Genomic DNA, 19,980 nt, shown 5'->3' on the forward strand with positions numbered 1-19,980 from the left:
GATTATTTCACTTAGCATAATACATTCTAGCTCCATCCACATCATTGCAAATGGCAAGATTTCATTCTTTTTGATGGCTGAGTAATATTCTATTTTGTGTGTGTGTGTGTGTGTGTGTGTGTGTGTGTGTGTATACCACATCTTCTTTATCTATTTATCAGTCAATGGCCATTTGGGCTCTTTCCATACTTTGCCTATTGTTGATAGTGCTGCTATAAATATTGGGGTGCATGTGTCCCTTTGAATCAGTATTTTTGTATCCTTTGGATAAATACCTGATAGTACAATTTCTGGATCATAGAGTAGCTCTATTTCTCATTTTTTGAGGAACCCCCATACTGTTCTCCAGAGTGGCTGCACCAGTGTACATTCCCACCAACAGTGCAAGAGGGTTCCCCTTTCTCCACATCCTTGTGAACATCTGTTGTTTCTTGTGTTGTTAGTTTTAGCCATTCTGACAGGTGTGAGGTGATATCTCATCATGGTTTTGATTTGTATTTCTCTGATTATGAATGATGTTGAACGTGTCTCATGTGTCTGTTATCCATCTGGATGTCTTCTTTGGAAAAGTGTCAGTTCATGTCTTCTGAACTCCTATGTTCTTCATTTTTTTCTTTTTTTTTCCTTCCTTCCTTCCTTCCTTCCTTCCTTCCTTCCTTCCTTCCTTCCTTTCTTTCTTTTTTTAATGATGAAAACTTTACACTTAGAATTAGCCAACTGGAGGCGCCTGGGTGGTTTGGTCGGTTAAGCATCCGACTTAGGCTCAGGTCATGATCTCACAGTCTGTGAGTTCGAGCCCCGCGTCGGGCTCTGTGCTGACAGCTCAGAGCCTGGAGCCTGTTTCAGATTCTGTGTCTCCCTCTCTCTCTACTCCTCCCCTGTTCATGCTCTGTCTCTCTCTGTCTCAAAAATAAATAAACATTAAAAAAAAATTAAAAAAAAAAAAGAATTAGCCAACTGGACTCAGTTTAAATGATCCAAACTTTGTTGGCAACATCCAGGAAACAAACATATGCCTTCTTCTGTTCATCAGCCTGATTAGGGTGTTGATCCCAGCCATGTCAATGTCATAGAACTTCCTCACAGCCTGATTGGTCTGGTACTTGTTGGCCTTGACATCCACAGTGAACACAAGTGTGTTATTGTCTTCTATTATCTTCATGGTTTACTCAGTGGTCAGAGGGACTTGATGATGGCATAGTGGTCATGCTTGTTTTTCCCAGGGCACTCTTCCAAAGATATTTGGGTTGTCTTTGCAGCTGCAGTGTCTTGAGACATTAGAAAGCAGGTGATATGTTAATCTTTTTTTCTGTGGCTGTGGACACCTTTCAACATCACTTTTTTTGGCCTTCAAAGCCTTTACTTTGGCTTTGGAGCAGGGAGGAGCTTCCTTCTTTGCTTTTGGCATTATCCTTGTAAAAAAGCTTCACCTCTTCTTTAGATTCAAGTTACCATCTGGTGTCACTTCCTTTCAGCTTGAAGAACTTCCTTTAGTATTTTTTTATAAAGCTTGTCAGCTAGCAATAAAGTTCTCTCACCCTTTATCTGGGAACATCTTCCTTTTGTTTTCATTGTTGAAGGATAGTTTTACTAGATATAAAATTCTTGGTTGAGAGTTTTTCTTTTTTCCTTGAGCAATCTGGATATCTAATTCTATTGTCTTTTGGCCTCCATGGTTTCTGACAAGAAGTTGACCATTAATTATATTGTTCCTTTGCACATGATGAGACATTTTCTCTCACTAGTTTCAAGATTTTCTCTTGTATTTGGCTTCTTATAGTTTGACTATGTCTAGGTGTGAATCTCTTTTTATTGGAGTTTGTTGAGCTCCTGGGATTGTAGATGACTATTTTCATCAAATTTGACAAATTTTCAGCATTATGTCATGAAATATTTTTCTGCCACTTTCTCTTTTAGAAATTGGTGTCTTCTGAGACACCAATTACATGTATATTGATATGCTTGGTGTTATCCCACCAGTTTCTAGGGCTCTGTTTATTTTTCTTTAATATTTTTCCTCTCTGTTGCTCAGATTGAATAACTTCTAATGATCTGTATTCAAGTTCACTGAGTTTTTCTTCAGTGACCTCTTCTAGTAGATTTTTAAATTTCTGTTATATATTTCAATTCAAAATTCCCATTAAGTTCTTTTCTATAATGTCTACTTCTTTGTTGAGATTCTATTTGTCAAGTCATTGTCACTAAACTGTTCTTTAATTCTTAAGTGTGGTTTCCTTTAGACCACACTTATGTTTCTTTAAACATATTTATAATAGCTGTTTTGAATTTTTTTCCTGCTAAATCTAGTTTCTGGGCCTACTCAGAGATAGTTTCTATTGTTTTGTTTGTTTTTTTCCTTGAGTATGGTTCCATTTTTTTTTTTTTTTTTTTTTGAGTATGAATCAGATTTCCTGTTTCTTTTCAGGTCTCACAATTTTTCTTGAAAATTTGACATTTTGGAAAATATACTGTAGCAACTGTAGACTCTGACTTCTTTTTCTGAGGCGGTTATTTTGTTTTTATTAAGTAGCCTGGACTTAATCTGCAGAATCTGTGTCTCCTGCAGTGTGTGGCCATGGATGTTCCTGCTCAGTTTTTTTGTTTGTAATTCTTATGTTTTAATTTTGACCTTGGTTCCCTACGCATTTGTCCCTGTGTCTGCACAGTTTATGGCCAGCTGATGATTGGGCAGAGGTTATGCTCAAACATCTTAAGCTTATAAGATCCATCCTCTGCTGATGGATCTGTGTGTGGGTTGAGGAATGCATTAAAAATTCAGTCTGTTTTCAAGTCTGCCTGACTTGCACTTTCTTCCAGATTCTCTTGGCTCTCCCTTGTACAGATGCATAGTTCCCTGGTCAACGAGGGGTGTGTGGAAAACTCATATAGCTTTTTTATGGCTCTCTTATTTCTAAGATTTCCCCATTAAATTTCTGGCTGGTCAGCCATTCACTCCAACCAGGACTGCAGTCTCAGGCTAGCAGTGCTACAGTTTCCTTTTTAAATCCTACTGAGTTTGCTGCTTTTACTGACAACATTGTTGGGTGTGGGTTTTCAACTTTCATTCCAAATCCAATCCACCCCCCTCTGACAGTGATGCTGCTGGTTTTCACAGCCAGAATTGTGCTGGTAAAATTACCAGGCTACATGTGCTGGGGGCACAGGGAAGGGAGCAGCTCCAGGCATAAACGCCACAGATTCTCATCATTTTAATTTTAGCAGCTTTTCAGGACTAAATGCTTCTCAATTTGTTCTTGCCCTTTCCTTGATTTCCCAAGTCCTGAAATTGTTTTGTTTTACCATTTTGCTCAGTTTTATACTTTATTTTGGGGGGTGAGAATTCGTCAACCTTTTCATTCTGCCATAGCCAGAAGTCCCCCACCCCCTAAAATAATTTAAAAATACAATCACACTACACATTTTGTTTTCTACACTGAAAAGTCCATTCTAGATTTTCCATTTCATTTGTGCATTAGGTACTTGGCTTCTTTTAGTTGATTTTCTGAATTCCAAAATTGAACTTTGGGGATCATTATTTACTTTGACCTAGAATCCATTTAAAAACTCAAAAAGTTTTAAATGATCATGTATTAGGAGACTCCTAACTTGGACCCCTTAAGCCTTAGGAGTTGGAGAAATTAGGGACAGGGACAGGGAAGGGCAATTAACAAGATACTTTCAATATTTGAAAAACACCACATGAACATTGTACAATTATCAGAGACAATGCAAAGCTAAACACAATGTCTCATTTCTAAGTTTTGGGCTGGAATTACTTCAACTCAATATAGGAATTCTGGTAATCTTATGCTGATCAGAGGCTTTTGTTGGTAGATATAAATAGTGCCAGTTAACAAAAGTGGGAGTGTAAGCCAATTATTACCTAATAAAGCAGTTTATTTTAAATATGGGTGTGGGTCCAAGGGAACAAAATAACAAAGGGACCCTTGGAGATAAAATAGATAGAAGCCTCCAATATGGCCCACACCTCCCTGGTACAGATAAGGAAACAGGAAGCCAAGACAGTAGGCCACATGGCAAGTTAATAGCAGAACCCAAACCAGGGCGCCAGTGTGGCTCCCTCAGTTAAGCGTCCAACTTCGGCTCAGATCACGATCTCACAGTTCCTGGGTTTGAGCCTCATGCAGGGCTCTGTGCTGACAGCTCAGAGCCTGGGGCCTGCTTCAGATTCTGTGTCTCCCTCTCTCTCTGCCCCTCCCCTGCTCATGCTTTGTCTCTCTCTCTCAAAAGTAAATAAACATTAAAAAAAAAAATTTTTTTTTTAAGTAGCAGGACCCAAACCTACATCTATGGGCAACTCAACTTTCCCTTTAAGCTTATAAACATATTATAGCACAGAGTACACAGCCAGTATCAATTAAGCCCTATGATTTAAATAATATAAGTTATAGATCATTGCTGTCTAACAGAACTTTCTGCAACGATGGAAATGTTCCCATTTGTACTGTCCAAAATGGTAGCCACTAGCCACATGTGGCTACTGGGTATTTGTTTAAAAAAAATTTTTTTTAACGTTTTATTTATTTTTGAGATAGAGAGAGACAGAACATGAACGGGGGAGGGGCAGAGAGAGAGGGAGACACAGAATCGGAAGCAGGCTCCAGGCTCTGAGCCATCAGCCCAGAGCCCGACGCGGGGCTCGAACTCACGGACCGTGAGATCGTGACCTGAGCTGAAGTCGGACGCTTAACCGACTGAGCCACCCAGGCGCCCCTACTATTGGGTATTTGAAATATGCCTAGTGAAATTGAGGAACTGAATTGAATTCTTTATTTAACTTACAGGGGCTAATGTTTTGGAGAATGAAGATGTAAACATTTGTGTCACTCATAAAATTTAATTCCTTCTCTGTTATTCAAAGCATAAGGCGGTTATTTTCAAACTTTAAATCCCAGAATCCATTCTTTTAAAAAAACAAAATATTGTTCCCAAACTAATAAAACACAAACCAGCAGAGCTTACATGAGGGTGGGCATGGAACCCAGCTGCTCCCTCCTCTGCTTTCCACCCTTATCTAGTCTCACCTGCCTGATCCACCCGGGTCCTTGGGCACCTCCTCAGAAGCCCTAAGACTGCACAGAGCATAGTGTGACAATCACCAACAAAAAAATGCAGGACAATAGAGCAGAGGCAGGTAATTCCCCTAACAAGTATTTACTGAGCAGCAGCTGGGAACTAGACACTAGGCTAGATATTACAGGAGTTACACAGGAAATATGGCCCCTGCCATGAAGAGACAGGAAAAGACAATAATGCTTATCAATAATATCTTAGCCAGATGCTACCCATACCTCGTCGTATTTTATCATCATGTTAGCTCTGTGAAGTAAGTGTTATGATCTTCATTTAGCAGTTTAGTACACTAGGCTCTAAAAGAGAAATAGCTCACCCAGGAACACACACAGTACTGGTCAGGAGGAGCTGAGACCAGGTCTGCCAGACCCAGAGCTATGTTGTACTCCTCTAGGGTTCATCGTCCAGATGGGGGGTGCTGCGTGCACCTGCAGGCTCCCGTGAGCTCCTCTGGGAACTGGAAATGAGAGAAATAATATTACTCTGAGGGTTAAACTGTCATTGGATCAAAGAGATATTCACAAGTAGTTTCCAGAAGCTTCTGCTAGCACCAGATGGAACTATGGGTAGGTCAGCCATAAAAGAACAGGAAAAGAAAGGCTGAGGCCGATAAAGATGGAGCAGACGTAATCACAGTCAGGGGACCGGAATCTGGCAGAGGAGCTGTGTATTTCTAGCCCATAACATAGCCTTCCAGGGCATCCAACTGCAAGATGAATATATCAGTGTGATACTGTGATGTCATAAGAAATATATATTTGGTCTTTGTTCTCAGTTCCTACCACAGCACTCCTAAACGCCTTATAATTTTCTGAATGATAGGGGTAATAGAAGCATCTTCTGTTATCATATTTTGTCTTAGCCTCTGGTTCTGGACACAAAACCTTCTACGACCCTTGCAATCTCCACAGTAATAAGAGTGTTTTTTCATATGCTAATGAGATGATTCGTGGCTAGGCTCTTAGATAGCTTTAGGATGGGAGGCTGGTCACCAGAAAGACAAAGGCCGGGTATCAGCCCCACTCCCCAAGCTCCAAGGAGAGGAGAGATTGAATTAATCACCAGCAGCTGTTGATTTAATCAATCATGCCTGCATAATGGAATCTCCATAAAAACTTTGAACAGTGGGGTCGAGAGAACTTTCAGAATGTGGAACACATTTGGGAGGGTGATGTGTTCAAGAAGGGCAAAGGAAGCTCCATGGCCCCCACTCTCCACCATACCTTGTCCTATGCATTATTTTGTTTGGCTGTTCTTGAGTTATATCCATTATAGTAAACTGGTAATAGTAAGCAAACTACCTTTCTGAGTTCAGTGAGGTTCCTGGCAGATTACTGAACCTGAGGAGGGGTTGTAGGAATCCCTAATTTATGGCTAGTCAGCCAGAAGTTTAAAAGGCCCAGACACATGACTGTCTCTGAAGGGTAGCAGTCTTGTGGAACTGAGCCCTTAAACTGTGGAGTCTTCACTAAATCCAGGAAATTAGTATCAGAATTGAATTACATTTGACACCCAGTTGGTGTCTATAGAGAAACTGAAGAATTTTTTTGGTGTGGAAAACCCCCACTTTTGGTGTCCCAAGTGTTTTGAGTATAAATGGATCATATTAATCAGCATCTTAAGCTTAGAGCCAGAGAATCTTCTGATCGTCCAGCTCCCCAGTTTCCGTGTCCAGGCTCACTATGCCCTCTCTCACGGGTTGCCTACAAGAGAATGACATGCCAGCTGAAGGACACTCTCTTCAATGAAGCCTGTCATTGCAGTTCTTCCAGAAGCCCATGACCTCTGAGGTAGGCCACTCAGCCATAGTTCATACTTCTTTCTCACCATAGAGCCTTCTGCTTAGCTGTTCCAAGCACAGAGAGAGTAGGAGCTGATAACAAGTCCATAGCCCAAGAGGTTTCTATCATTGGACAGGACTTCTCATGGTTTTCCATGAAGTTTTGACCATAGGAAGTGAATGTGCCGAGTGAATATTGAGATGTGACATTCAGAGTTGAGTGACCAGCAGAACTCATGGACTCTGCTTGGGCCCAGAAATTAGATTAAACAAAGACTTCCAAGCAGCTATTATAAATATATTCAAAGAATTAATGGAAACTGTGATGACAAAGACTGAATATATACAGAGCCTTGATAGAGAAGGTAGAAACTACTAAGAAGAACAGAATGGGACATTCATTTATGGCATGATGGAGTGAGGAGATCAACACTTCCTCTCACAGAGAATATCAATCAGGACACAACTGTCAAAACATATACATTTACTTCTTAAAACTGAGGAACCCTTTGCTCAAACAGAAATGTAGATGGCAACTCACTTGGTAAATGGAACAAATGAAAACCCCTGATGGTGAAGCAGATCACCCCCTACCCCCAGCTTAACTTGCTGCCTCCCTTGATTAATCTGCAGCACCCTTCTCAGAACCATGGCAATGAACCAGTAAACTGACATTTGGGAGTTGACCTCAGGTTCTTAGGGCCTTTAAAGCTGAGGGTCAGGTTCTGGATTGTCTAATAATAATCCCACCCCCCACTGGCCTTGGTTTAGCTCAGTGGATGTCATTAGAACCTGTTCCCCCATAGGTCTTTTTAGAAATTTGCAGGGACTTTGGGGTAATCTAATGGTTGGAGGGTACTGCTGGCCTACAGCAGGTGAGGGCCAGCATTGCCGAGCACACTAAACCGTGCGGGACTGCGCCCCATGTGAAGAATTGTCCTGCAACCCTTGCAACTTTTTTTTTTTTTTTTTTTGAGAGAGAGAGAGAGAGAACGGGGGAGGGGCAGAGAGAGAAAGGGAGAGACGGAGAATCTTAAGCAAGCTCCATGCACAGTGCAGAGCCTGACATGAGGCTCCATCGCATGAACCATGAGATCATGACCTGAGCTGAAACCAGGAGTCCAACACTCGATGGACTGAGCCACCCTGGCATTCGCCCCACCTTGCAACTTTTGAATGTCCTTTCAGTCATTCATTAGGCGAAAATTTTGTTTATAATTATTTGAACCTAGAATGAAACTTACCTTATATATAACAAAAAGTATTTTTTGCAGAATTTTAATAGACACTGAATTGCTAAGGACGAGACTACTACATAAATCAAGGTAAGTTGTATGTTTTTGTTTGTTTATCACTTAGATTGTTTATCATTTGTTTGTCATTTCAGAAAGTCCCATCACAAAAAATGCCATGGCCTGTGGAATTCGAATGGCCAATACCACACACTGCATCTGTGTGCATTGTCTCAGTAGTTCATTGTGGCTTCTACAGCATTGGTGACAAATTTTTTTTGTCATATTGACATACATATTACATATTGATATACATATTGATATACATATTACTCTGCATATTGATATACATATTACTTTATCATAAGTTGCTTTTCCTTTTCTTCTCTTACACCACAGCAAGGGCATTGAATTGATAAATAGATGACCCTTGAATAACACAGGTTTGAACCGCATGGGTCCACTCATATGCAGATTTTTTTTCCATACGGTATGGAACTGCACATGTATTTTCTCTTCCTTATGATGTTCTTAATAATGTTTTCTTTTCTGTAGCTTATTCGATTGTAAGAATACAGTACATAATACATATAACATACAAAGTATGTTAATGGACTGTGTATGTTATTAGTAAAGCTTCCCGTCAACAGTAGGCTTTTAGTAGTTACGTTTTGGGGGTGTCAAAAGTTACACAGGACTGTCAACTGGATGGGGTTGGCACCGCTAACCCCAGCATTATTCGAAGCCCAACTGTATTTTGAAGGTATATGTGTAGGCCAGTTACCATATCTATGAATGTCACACTAGATAAAGGGGTGTTACGGAAGTATTTCTTATAAAATGGGTTTGTTGGGTGAGACAGAGCTGAGAACCACTGACCTGGACAATACTCTTATCATGTCTACCTTCCTTCCACTCCTTTCACCCAACGGGGGACCTAGACAAAACACAAACTAATAAGAAAATGTAGGGTGCTTCAATTAAATGGCAGAATAAATGGTTCCGACTGGGCGTCTGGGAAGAATCCTTTGGCAAGGCTGTTGAGTGGAGGCTGGAGTAACTGGGGAGGTTCCCCGGGGATGGACTTCAGCAGGACTGGGATGGGGAGTGGGACTTGGAGGAAAGGAGAGGAGCCTACCCAAGTCTTGCACACGGGGAGAACTCCATACAAACTTGCCGAAGGCAAAGGAAAGAACAGTCTTGGCCCAGACAACGTGCAGCACACGCCGGGCAACCACAGGGAGACACGGGGCTGCTGTGTGCGTTCGACTTCCTTCGACTCTGGGGATGGCAGGCAGTTTGATGATTCACTGTAACAGCACTTTGATGATTGTTTCTCAACTTAGCCTGTCCCCACTGTGAAGGAATAGGTGTTTCCTTTTCTAATTTAGAGACACTAAAAATGGCAGTATTAGAGTCGTTCATTTCAGTGTAAAGGTTGCAGATCCTGGTGATAATGGTAGTAGACACTCAGCTTGTAATAACCTACTGCTTTTTAATAATTAACATTTCAAAAAAAAACATTTAACATTTCCGAAAACAATCCTTTGAATGTTTTATAATTGTGCCAATGCCATATAAGGCTCTGACTAGTTAGAACCCCATGTCTGGATGATTTTGACTGCATATATTAAAAGAGAAATTGATTTTTAAAATAAGGACTATTTATAATGTTCCAGAAGAGAACTCCAGAAATAGGGCAGTCCCAAGGCTGGTAAAATCAGTGATTCAATGCAGTTCTCAAGAATCCTGGCTCTTTCCACCTTTTTTCTTTCTTTTCTTTTTTGAACGTGATTTTAAATATTCATATTTTCTTAGTTGTTTCCAAGTGTTCGAGTTCTCGGTCAGACTTGAAAACACTTTAAAACAAGTCCTTGGCAACCTTCAAACTATTGTTGGTGACCTGGATATCCCTGTGGCCATAATCTTGGGACAAGAGGGCATATAAAAAGTCACCTTTCCATCTCTCCTTTCAGTGGTCCTTGTTATTTCTGAGTGGCCTCTGAGGCTGGCTCCCTTCATGGTCTTGAGATGGTTGCCACAGCTCATATTTAGAAGGACAGAAATAGAAAATGGAATGTTGGTGTCTTGGTTATCTTTTTAAATTTTTTTTTTTAATGTTTATTTATTTTTGAGACAGAGAGAGACAGAGCATGAACAGGGGAGGGTCAGAGAGAGAGGGAGACACAGAATCTGAAACAGGCTCCAGGCTCTGAGCTGTCAGCACAGAGCCCGACGCGGGGCTCGAACTCACAGACCGCGAGATCGTGACCTGAGCCGAAGTCGGATGCTTAACCGACTGAGCCACCCAGGCGCCCCTTGGTTATCTTTTTAAGCTTAAAATAAATCCTCCTAAAAACCCTTCCGGTAAGTTTTCCCTCAAATTTTATTGGCCAGAATTGCATTACATGCTCATGCTCGAACCAGTGGCTTAGCAAAGGGAATGAGACCAGTTGTTTGGTTTCATTCAATCACTATTCATCATCTGGAGCTGAGGAGGCGTCCAACCCCCATGGAAGGAGAGGGCCACTCTGGACAGAGTGAACAAATCAGGCTTCTGACAGCAAGGAGGAAGCAGGGAAAGGCCCTAAAGGAGGCAACAGCATTGTCTGCCACAACCAGGGATTTCCAAGTTGGTTTCTACAGAGCATTTTTTGAAGGAAAAAGGAATTCTTCGGTCAAATAAGTGTGGGAAAGAGTTCAGCAGATCACCTTCATGGGATATTACAATATTACATCATATTAAAGGCTCTGAGAAAACCTATACTTCGTATTAAACCCAGAATTTCCCAGATGCACTTGACCATGTAAACGTCTGTTTGTGAATACCTGTGAACAATCCAACAGAAGTAATGTTTCATGAAACGTCTGCTTGTGAGATACTGGGTTGGATACTGGATATCTGCTCAGCTTTTGTAATAATATTTTAAGTTGGATTTGGATGTTAATGAGTTTTATGTGCCAATGCACTTTTAAGAAAATTTTTGACAGTTTTATTTTAGAAAGTTTGCTTCAAGAGCAAAAACGTTGCAGAATTCGTTTGTTCCCTTCTCCAAATCAGAAAGGGTGTGGTGGTGGTAGACTGGAGACTGACTTGTTTGCTGAAACTGGAGCTGGTGTAAAGATCTAGATTCTAGATCTATTGTTTTCATTACTTAGCCTTTGGAGCAAACAAAACTTAATTCCGTTGGCCAGGGTCAGCTCCAGATAAGATGTTCAGACTTACTCTTATTTTGTTTTCCCGCAGAACGCAGGGACAGGAACAATCCAAAGAGACTATCCAAGTCACGTGGTACCTAAACCACTCCAAGGACAACATAATGGTTAAAAGTTTCCAAAATGAGGGTGTGTGGCCTCACTTAGGTCACCAGCCAATTAGAAAGTTTTAATTTAGGAAGCTGTTTCATCTGCTCACTCTGAATCTTCTGTAACTCACTAACAAATGTCATTCAATGTTCATTCCATGCACAGGGCCCTGGGAATTTCCAAGGTGAACAAAACCAGAGGCGTTGGTTCTGCTTTAAACACGTGCACTATCTAGTTGGTTTCAAGATGCAAGTCCAAGTGTTAAAATGATACCAGGAGAGCTAACTGGTGCCGGGCAACTTCACCAGAGAAGTTACCAGAGAGTATTAATCATGACTACATGAGACACACCCTGAATTTCTGCCTAAAAACTTATTTTCCTTCGTCCAATCCTCACTGGAAATAAAGAACGTGTTACAAGTTGTACAAGAATTTTTCACATAACTCAGTTGAACCTATAGAGGTTCTTAGAAGAACCTGTAGTTCTTTGGATCATTGTTGTACGCAAGTTCCTATGAGTGACAAGTAATTATATATGAAATCTGTGTACACACATATATTACAATCAATGCTAAGCTCTTTGTTCGTGCCCAAAGAGCTTTTATATACATAGTGTAGATGGGAAAGTGAACATAAATCATTTTCTTGTTTACATGGAAAAAACATGTGGAATTTTTTAAGCCACTGGAAAAATCAAGAAAGTGTTTTTTGAAAAGATTTTTAGATACATGTGTAGAATTCAAATGCTCATGATACAAATATCTTAGGGGGAGAATACCTTTGGATTTTCTGGACCCATCTCCTCTGCTCCCTTCCCTGTTTTCATTTGGACCTTCTTCTCTTTCCTTTGGCCCCGTAACCCATGCCCTGCTCAATTTGGATGATGCTTCCAGCAGTTTCTCCTAAGCGCAGGGCTTTCTGGAAAGGAACTTTGTTTTTTTGGTTTAGAGTTTGGGCCCAGACGGCTCCAACTCGATCAGGTTTTTCCTCCATGGCACTCTCCAGCCTGGAGTCTGGGAACTGCCAGACCCGCTAAAGGCTGCTCTTCTCAGGGGACCCCTCATGTTGTGTCTGTGCAGACAGAGGATTTCTTTCCCTCTCTCTCTCTTCCCTCCTGTCCCTTGAGTGGCAGAGACCTTCCAAACCCCACCTATATGGGCTAAAAAGGCAAAAGTCAAGAGCTATTTTTATTCCTGGTGATCTTTCTCATATGAAGCATACAAAAGTATTGGTAGCTGAGGGGTTTTGCAAATCTCTGGACCATGCCTTTGTGAGATATGATCACTCAGGAGTACAGATGGCGCTTATCAGAACCACGGTGGGGAAATGGAGGAAGTATGTTCTCTTTGGATCCAGACAATGTGGGCGGCTTCTGCTTTACCCTGTAATTGCGTGTCCAGAAAAGACAGTTGCTCTCATTGGTCTAACTACAGCTATAAGTGGCATGGAAACTCAATTTAATGAACTTATTCTCTTTTTAAAGGTTTTATTTAAATTCCAATTAGTTAACATATAGTGTAATATGAGTTTCAGGTGTACAATATAGTGAGTTGAACTTCTTTTATTTTTTTAATTTTTTTTTTTTTTTAATGTTTATTTTTGAGAGAGACAGAGACAGAATGCAAGTGGGTTAGGGGCAGAGAGAGAAGGAGACACAGAATCCGAAGCAGGCTCCAGGCTCTGAGCTGTCAGCCACAGGGCCTGATGCGGGGCTCAAACTCACGACTTGTGAGATCATGACCTGAGCTGAAGTCGGTCGCTCAACCAACTGAGCCACCCGGGAGCCCCTAGCTGAACTTATTTCTTATTGCGGTAGGAAAAAAAGAGAAAAGTTAATGGGTGATGCCACTGAAACACAATGAAAGAGTCCCTTGGTTTTTGATCGTATTTCATTAAAGAATGAACCCAGTGCCTGTTACATAGCCCTCGGCTTATAAGAGCGCTCCTTGGTACGACGGGTGGTGTCCTTCTTGCCATTCAAATGGCTGACGGGTAACCTGCGCAGATACAGATGTGTCATCCTCTGTGAAAAGAGAGATCATCAAATGAAGGAGATAAAGGATATTAAACTTCCTATTTATACTACAAACACACATTCAAGCATATAGAAATTTCAGTGGGAAGTGAAAACCAATGGAATCCACATTCCCTGAGAGCCTACTATGAAACAGGTGCCCTGCTGGACACAACACATATTATGTCATTTAATCCTTAAACTGTATGAGGTAGATGCTTTTTTTTTTTTTTTTTTTGCATTGTATAGGTAATAAAGTGAGATCAGAGAGAGGTTCAGTAACTTGTCCAAGGCTCCACAGCTCAGATGTATAAGTACTAGGTTTCAAACCTAAGTTTGTCTCCAAAACCCATGTTCTTTCTGTCATGCCATGTTGATACGACTGACGGGGAGCTGAATATCACGACTCAATAACTACTTGACACTGTAGATGGTAAGAATTTGCTCTGTGATTTTTTTTGTTTTTTGAAAGTAATGTCTATGCCCAACATGGGCCTCGAACTCGCAACCCTGAGATCAAGAGTCTCATGCTCTACCAACAGAGCCAACCAGTTGCCCCAGCCCTGTGATATTTAGCCAGCTAGTTTTTTTTATGGGGTCTTTTCTGCAATGTGGTGAAAATACAATGGGAAACACCATGAAATCAAATCATGGGGACCTTTGGTCAATCAAGGTTTTCTGTTCTTGGACATAAGAAAGGTACTCCCTCCTCCAAAAATGTCAAGGTCAGGGATTAGTTTCCCCCAAACACTTTTTTTTTTTTTAAATGTTCATTTATTTGTGAAAGAGAGAGAGAGAGAGAGAGAGAGAGACAGAGTGAAGTGGGGGAGGGGCAGAGAGGGAGACACAGAATCCGAAGCTGGCTCCAGGCTCCGAGCTGTCAGCACAGAGCCCCACGCGGGGCTTGAACCCACGAACCATGAGATCATGACCTGAGCCAAAGTTGGACGCTCAACCGACTGAGCCACCCATGTGCCCCTCCCGCAAACACTTTTGAGGTTACCACTTGGGGTAACTACAGATCTCTTCTGCTCCTACACCTATCATCCTTGTTGATGTTCAGTACACTGGCACCACAGTGCCAAGATGTATGCAGAATTTCAAGAAAAATGCACAATTTAGGAAAGGATTGTCAGTAACAAAAGCTGAAGAAGACTTTGTATTTCATGCTCAGTAAACAAAAACAAGATTTTTATACTTCTAGAAGATAACCTATTTGCTTCTCCTTACTTGTAAAGAATGAGATTAATTTAGCACTCAAGCACCACATGGTTGCCTGGCAAATTCAGAAGGGTTAGACTTGAAAACCCACCCCCAGAAAAGGAGGGTCAATGGAGCCAAAGGCCATGCAGAAGAAGAGGAGGCCCAGGAGGGCAGGTAAAAGGACAGAAATGGACCCGCACTAAAAGGAGGACCAAAATAGTTTTTTAAAGCAACAAGACATGACTCTCTGCCTATCAGATTGTAAATCTGTAATATAAAGATTGCTCAGTTTTAGGAGGGCGAAGGGACAGGGGCGCTCTCATATACGACTGGTGAAAGTAAATTAATACAGTTCTTGTAGAAGGTGATTTGGAAATATATGTGAGAAGTGTATGGTACAAGTCAGTGGTTCTCAAACTTTAGTATGCATCAGAATCACCGAGAGGCTCATTAAAACACAACTTCCTGGGCCCCACCCCTAGAGTATCTGAGTCAGCACTATGGGGGAGAATCTGAGAATGTGCATTTCCAACAAGTTCCCGCATGATGCTAATGTGGCTGGTCCAGGGAATACACTTGGAGAACTACAGGTATAAAGGGTTAGGCATTTGGCTCTGATGCTTATCAGTTGTGTGACTTATACAAGTTACTTAACCTCTCTCTCTGTTTTGTTTTTCATTTATTAAAAATTGGAGACAATGGGGTGCCTGGTCAAACCCCACCGTGGGTGTAGAGATTACTTAAAAATAAAATATTTGGGGGACGCCTGGGTAGCTCAGTTGGTTAAGCGTCCAGCGTCGGCTCAGGTCATGATCTCATGGTTTGTGAGTTTGAGCCCCATGCTGGGCTCTGTGCTGACAGCTTTGGAGCCTGCTTCGGATTCTGTGTCTCCCTGTCTCTCTGACCCGCCCCCACTCTCTCTCTCTCTCTCTCTCAAAAATAAAACATTTTAAAAGATAATAAATTATTTTTTAAATCTGGGGACAACAATAGTGTCTACCTCATACAGCTGTTGTCAGAAGTAAAAGAGTTAATAAATGTAAAATGCATGTAGGAAGTGCTGTGTAAATGTTAGCTCAATACATGTTTTCATAATTTAAAATGCTCATTCTGGGGCACCTGGTGGCTCAGTCAGCTGAGCATCAGACTCTTGATCCTGGCTCAGGTCATGATCTCATGACTCATGAGATCGAGCCCTGCGTCCAGCTCTGCACTGGCAGCACAGGGTCTACTTGGGATTCTCTCTCTCCCTCTCTCTCTGCCCCTCCCCTGCTTGTGCACTCTTGCTTTCAAAATAAATAAACATTTTTTTAACACTCATTTCTTTTGACTTGACAATTCCAATGTCTAAGTATATATCTTCAGAGAAACATTTATATCACAACCTAGATGCAATAAATTCCTTAAAAAAATTTTTTTTTTTAATCTTTATTTTTGAAGGAGAGAGAGAGTGCAAGTGGGGGAGGAACAGAGAGGGAGGGAGAGAGAGGGAGACACAGAATCCGAAGCAGGCTCTAGGCTCCGAGCTGACAGCACAAAGCCTGACACAGGGCTCAAACTCACGAACCGTGAGATCATGACCTGAGCCGAGCTTAACCAACTGAGCCACCCAGGCGTCCCAATAAATTCGTTTAAAATACAACTTTATAAAATGAACTCAAAAATAGCAAATCTGTATGGCTCTATAATCTTTAAAGTAATTCAATGTCTAATTAAAGTGTTTCTCATAGAGAAAACTCCAGAAGTCCTCACTGGTGTCTTCTACCAAACCATTTAAGGAAGAAATAATACAAGTATTGCACAAACTCTCTCAGACCACAGAAGATAAAACATTTCCCTGGTATCATTTTATGAGTCCTGTATAACCTTGACACTAAACTTGAAAGGAACATCACAAGAAAATTATAGACCAATATCCTTCATGAATATAGATATGAAAAAGTCTTAAAATATTAGCAAATCTGTCATCGAAAACCAACCTCTGGAGCCAAAATATGTAATGGGAAGACAGAGTTTGGGTATAAAGAGGAATAATAGCTTTATTGCTTTGCCAGGCAAGGGAGGCTGCCTTCAAAACTGCAAGCCGGCCTCTAGGAACGGGCTGTGGGTTTTATAAGGAAATACAGTATGTAACTGGTTTTGACAGGAATTTTGTACTACTGACAGACTCCTCTGTCCTGTCTTCAGGGTAGTATGGGGTTCCTGAAATGAAAGGAAAGACAGGAGGAAGGGAGGCTGGGGGAAGAGAGGGAAAAGATTAGTGTAAAATCGAGCTTTGCTGAAACATTAGTACAGCCATTTTGGCTTTGGTTCCACTTTATGCTTTTAATTGGTTTCAAGTCAAACCCAGTAAATTAGTAAGATGATAATACACCATGACCCAAATCTGTATTTGTTTCCTATGCCTGTTGTAACAAATTACCACAAACTTGGGGGCTTAAAACAACAGAAGCTTATCCTCAGTTCTAGAGGCCAGAAGTCTGAAGTCAAAGTGTCAGCAAGGCCACATTCCCTCCTGAGGCTAAAGGAGAATTTATCCTTGCCTCTTCTAGTCTCTGGGGGCTGACAGCATTTCTTGGCTTGTGGCTGCATCACTCCAACCTCTGCTTCCATCTTCACATTGCTTTCTCTTTGTGTTTATCCCAGGAACGCAAGGCTGTTTTAACATTCAAAAATCAGTCAGCGTAGCCCCAGATACACATCCTATATAATTCCCCTCACTTGAGCAGGACTTGTGAATATGATGAAATAGTCATATCAGTGATTACATTATATTATATAAAACTCTGCTGTAGCAGACTAGGTAGGAATTTTCCTGATGACCTTGAAGAAGCCAACTACATGTTGTGGATGGAGCAGGCCACATGGCAAAATAGTCTCTAGGAGCGAAGGATGGCCCTCCACAGACAGCAGACAAGTCCTACAACCACAGAAGCTGAATTCTGCCATAACCTAGTGATCTTGGAAGAGAACTCCAAGCCTTAGATGAGATCAAAGTCCCAGTTACCACCTTGAGATCTGGTAAGACCATGAGCAGAGGACCCAGTTAACACATGACCACACTCCTGACCCACAGAAACTGTGAGATAATAAATTTTGTGTTGTGTTAAGCCAAAAACTTTTTAAAGTTTATTTATTTAAGTAATCTCTACACCCAAAGTGGGGCTCAAACTCACAACCCCGAGATCAAGAGTCACATGCTCCTCCAACTGAGTCAGCTATCCACCCCCTGCCAAAAAATTTTTTTAAGGTAATTCATCATTGTAACAGCCTAAAGGAGAAAAATCATGTAATCATCTCATATGCAGGAAAAGGGATTTCACAAAATGCAGCACCTGTTCATGATTAAAACTTGTCAAAATAGAAGTAGAAGGAAACTTCCTCCATTTGACTAAGGGCATCTATGAAAAACCTTTATCTAATACTACCTAATGGTGAAATATAGAATGCTTTCTGAGGCAGAACATTACAAGGTGTTCACTCTTACCAGTTCTATTCAACATTGTATTGGAACTGCTAGCCCATGCATTTAGGCAAGAAAAGTAAATAAAAGGTATTTAAGTTGGAAAGGAAGAAGTGCAACTGTCTTTATTCACAGATGACACAATTGTATATGTAGAAAACCTAAGAGAATCCTCTTCCACAAAACAAAAACAAAACCACAAAGCTATTAGAACAGTGAATTTGGCAATGTCACAGGATATAAAGGCAATATGCAAATCCAATGTCTTTCTCTATATAACAACAAATAACTACAAAATGAAATTTCATCCATCAACAATTCTACCTTCCATAAAACACTAGAGCACAATTCAGCCAAGTTATTTGGAAATTTGTAACAAGGATTGCCTTTTCTCCAGTCTCCAATTACCTGTTTCTTATTTCCATATGATACCTTTACCGTCCGTATTTCTATCAACATTCTGTTCGTGATTATTGATGTGTTCCCTAAGAAGATTCTCTAAGAGAACCTTTCTCTCCAGCTCTCTTCTTTTCTTTCAGAGCAATCACCAGAATTGCCTCTAACATTCCATGTTTCTAGCCTGTGCCTCAGATTCCTCCAACCTCCCCCCCATCCACCAGTTCTAAAACCGCGGCCACACTTTTAGGTACTTGTTACAACAGCACCCCATTTCTTGGTACCAAAGTCTGCATGAGTTGCTGTAACAAAATACCATAGGCTGGGTGGCTTAAACAATGAAAATTTACTTTCTCACAGTTCTGGAGGCTGGAAAGTCCAAGATCAAGGTCTGGCAGGATTTGGTTTCTGGTGAAGGCTGTCTTCCTGGCTTGCAGATGTAGCCCTCTTGTTGTGTCCTCACGTGGTGGGGAGAGAAGGCTGTGGGGAAAGAGAAGAAAAAGGGGGGAGGGGGAGGATGGCATGCAAGGAAAAAGGGAGAGGGGAGAGAGCTGTCTGGTGTTTTTTCTTACAAAGAAACTAATCTCATTAGATCAAGGTCCTATCCTTATGAATTCACTTGACTTTCATTACTTCAATAAAGGCCTCATCTCCAAATATAGCCACACTGGGGATAAAGGCTTCAACATAAGAATTTTGAAGGAATACATTCAGTTCACAATAGCATCTTTATGTGAAAAACTCAGCAGTACTTTATGAAAAAGTCTAAGCAGCAGAAAAAGTCTGAAAAAGAAAAAGGAATGTACTTAATACATCTTAATGTTTTAAGTCAATATTTTCTTTTATTTTTTCTTTTTAATATGAAATTTATTGTCAAATTGGTTTCCATACAACACCCAGTGCTCATCCCAACAGGCGCCCTCCTCAATGCCCATCACTCTTTCCCCTCCCTCCCACCGCCCATCAACCCTCAGTTTATTCTCAGTTTTTAAGAGTCTCTTATGGTTTGCCTCCTTCCATCTCTGTAACTTTTTTTTCCCCTTCCCCTCCCCCATGGTCTTCTGTTAAGTTTCTCAGGATCCACATAGGAGTGAAAACATATAGTATCTGTCTTTTTCCGTATGACTTATTTCACTTAGCATGGCACTCTCCAGTTCCATCCACGTTGCTACAAAAGGCCATATTTCACTCTTTCTCATTGCCAAGTAGTATTCCATTGTGTATATAAACCACAATTTCTTTATCCATTCAACAGTTGATGGACATTTAGGCTGTTTACGTAATTTGGCTATTGTTGAAAGTGCTGCTATAAACATTGGGGTACAAGTGCCCCTATGCATCAGCACTCTTGTATCCCTTGGGTAAATTCCTAGCAGTGCTATTGCTGCATCATAGGATAGATCTATTTTTAATTTTTTGAGGAACCTCCACACTGTTTTCCAGAGCGGCTGCACCAGTTTGCATTCCCACCAACAGTGCAAGAGGGTTCCCA

Source organism: Panthera leo, chromosome B2, assembly GCF_018350215.1.
Source record: "Panthera leo isolate Ple1 chromosome B2, P.leo_Ple1_pat1.1, whole genome shotgun sequence".
NCBI classification, from domain to species: domain Eukaryota; kingdom Metazoa; phylum Chordata; class Mammalia; order Carnivora; family Felidae; genus Panthera; species Panthera leo.